This window comes from Mus pahari, chromosome 21 (assembly GCF_900095145.1).
Source record: "Mus pahari chromosome 21, PAHARI_EIJ_v1.1, whole genome shotgun sequence".
Taxonomy (NCBI): Eukaryota; Metazoa; Chordata; class Mammalia; order Rodentia; family Muridae; genus Mus; species Mus pahari.
This window is the reverse complement of record NC_034610.1, coordinates 39,115,509-39,118,795: the sequence shown is the minus strand read 5'-3', so window position 1 is coordinate 39,118,795 and position 3,287 is coordinate 39,115,509.

The window sequence follows — 3,287 nt, the reverse complement described above, 5'->3', positions numbered from 1 at the left end:
GGCAAATGGATGTATCTAGAGGATATCATCCTGAGTGAGGAAACNCAATCACAAAAGAAGTCACTTGATATGCACTCACTGATGAGTGGATATTAGCCCAGAAACTTAGAATACTCAAAATACAATCTGCAAAACACAAGAAAATCAAGAAGAAGGAAGTCCAACGTGTGGATACTTCTTTCTTCCTTAGAATAGGTAACAAATACCCATGGAAGGAGTTACAGAGACAAAGTTTGGAGCTAAAATGAAAGGATGGACCATCCAGAGACTACCCCACCTAGGGATCCACCCCATAATCAGCTAACAAAGGCAGATACTATTGTACATGCCAGCAAGATTTTGCTGAAAGGACCCTGATATAGCTGTCTCTTGTAAGGCTATGCCAGTGCCTGGCAATTACAGAAGTGGATACTCATAGTCATCTAGTGGATGGAACACAGGGCCCCCAATGGAGGAGCTAGAGAAAGTACACAAGGAGCTGAAGGGGTCTGCAACCCTATAGGTGGAACAATAATATGAACTAACCTGTACCCCCAGAGCTTGTGTCTCTAGCTGCATATGTAGCAGAAGATGCATTGGGAAGAGAGGCCCCTTGGTCTTGCAAACTTTATATGCCCCAGTACAGGGGAACACAAGGGCCAAGAAGTGGGAATGGGTGGGTAGGGGAACAGGGCAGGAGGGAGGGTATAGGGGACTTTCAGGATAGCATTTGAAATGTAAATTAAGAAAATATATTAAAAAAATTGAAATAGAAGTTCTCTGAGTTCCTTCAAAATAAATAAATAAATAGATAGATAGAAAGATAGATAGATAGATGATAGATAAATAAATAAAATTTTTCTCTCACATAAAGTAACTTTAAGTTAATACATATACCTAATGTGAAAATACAAATGTATATCCATTTAAATTTTAATATTTAATATATTGATAATATTTATAACTATAACAAAATTCATATGAGAATAACAGAGTGGGACTCATAATTTGTGTAAGTATAGCTGTGTCCTGGCACACTTCTTGCTATCCATCCCAATATTCTGGGTTCCCAAATGAAAAACATACACACAGCCTTTATATTTTGAAAGAAAGTCTCATAATCTCAATGATTGGGTTATTTCTTGACATCCACGTTGTTAATACACCTCCTTCTGGAGCTAGAGAAAGTACCCAAGGACCCAAGGAGCTAAAGGGTTCTTCAACCCTATAGGAGGAATAACAATATGAACTAACCAGTACCTCTCAGAGCTTGTGTCTCTAGTTGCATATGTAGCAGAAGATGGCCTAGTAGGCCATCAATGGGAGTAAATGCCCTTGGTCTTGCGAAGATTATATGCCCCAGTACAGGAGAATGCCAGTGACAGGAAGCGGGAGTGGGTGGGTTGGGGAACAGGGCAAGAGTGTATAGGGGACTTTGGGGAGAGCATTTGAAATGTAAATAAATAAAATATCTATTTAAAAATATACCTCCTTATGATAATCCTGAGTTAATACTTACTAAATCATATATTCCATCTTGGCTGCCCTCGACCCAGTCGTTGGCCCTCTTGGGGAAAATTCCTCTCCAAGAGTCAAGGATTTACAAGTATTTTCTTTTTATTCTGAATCAGTATCGTGTGCATTCTTCCCTTCCAATATAGCAACAATGCCAATAATTTTGAGTTCCTGCTTATTGCTTTTGGATTGAAGTCCATGATGTTTTCTTTAGATATGTATTCTCTCCCTCTCCCTCTCCCTCTCCCTCTCCCTCTCCCTCTCCCTCTCTCTCTCTCTCTCTCTGTGTCTGCATGTGCATACAATGAAACCTGCTTTTCTGATATATAGCATCTCTTCTTTCATAGGTATTTGTAGGATATTTTCTTGAGATTTTTTTTTTCACTTTTAGACTTTTCTTGTTTGACATTTTATTTGCAAACTTGCTTATGTAACTCCAGTGGGGAAAAAAAATAATAAATAGCTAAGCTTTTAGTATGTTTATATCCAAAAAGGCCTTGTTTTCATACTGTAAGCTTACAGGTGATTTTTCTCTAGACTAACACAATGTTACAGGATCCACTGTCTTCTAGAATCTGATACTGACAATAAATATGTGAATTCCATTTGAATTCTTTTGCCCATTTGGGTTTACTTAACTTTATTGTTGGAAATAAGTTGATTTGATCATCTCTGTAAAAGCCCTATGGTCTTCCTACAACTAAATCTAAAACATTCCTCTTTATTTTGTTTCTTCACTTACAGTACTATTTGCCAGAATTTATCACTTATGTTTAGAGCATTCTTCTTTCTTGGACTTTAGTGTAGCATACTCAACTTGTAATGGAACTTTCAATAGAAAACCCTTAAATACTTATGTTCCTTGGTTATAAAGCAGTCTGTCTTGAAAAATGTCAAAACACTAGCGAGAGAGCATTTCTTAACTGCCAGATCTTGGGAAAGAGCCATAGCTTAGCTACATAAAAATTCCTGGGGAAGTTTTCCAGAGAGAGCCAACACAAATTAAATCTCACATTTACCTAGATTACACTTTTACTTTTTGCCACCTTTGCTGGAATGGCACCACTAAGCATTTTGTCAGTTCCTGTCTTGGCATAGGGAGTGCTCTCGCTGCACAAATGACTCCTGTGTTGGTATTTTTCAGAGTTTATTTTATGGAATGTTTTAATGCTTTCAAAGTACTACTCTGATTTTGATGAGAGAAAGAAAGATGGAAGGGAAGGGAAATGGGGAGGAAGAGAGGGGGGAGGGAGAGAGAGATAACTCAACTATTGCTTCATCAAAGGACTGTGGGGTTTTGTTGTTATTGTTTCTTTCCTTTAGGCTTTTTTTTGTTTTGTTTTGTGTTATGTTGGGTGGTTTTGTTTGTTTTGTTTATGGATCCCAAGAACAACTTCCTGGTGCATAGACAATGAGAGAGGGAAGGATGGGAGATTATTTATGCTATCAAGAAAGATGCTATTTGCAATGCTTGCAACTTAATTAGATCTATAGAGTTTGAAAGCCAGTAAAAGATATGGGATTCAAAAATAATGGAGTCCACCACATCTGCCTGAATAATTAGGTAAGACCTCTCCCCAAACTCTTTCCTGTCAAGTTCCCTTAAAATACATCCAACACCTATTGAAATGTAAATAAAGAAAATAATTAATAAATAAATAAATAAAAAGAAAACACAGAAAAAACTGCAGTTATTACAAATCTAAATCTCTCAAAAGATGAAATAAAATGAGAATAAACATCTTTAAAAGTGAAAAAAAAATACATCCAACACCTTAAAGTGCACCCTACCC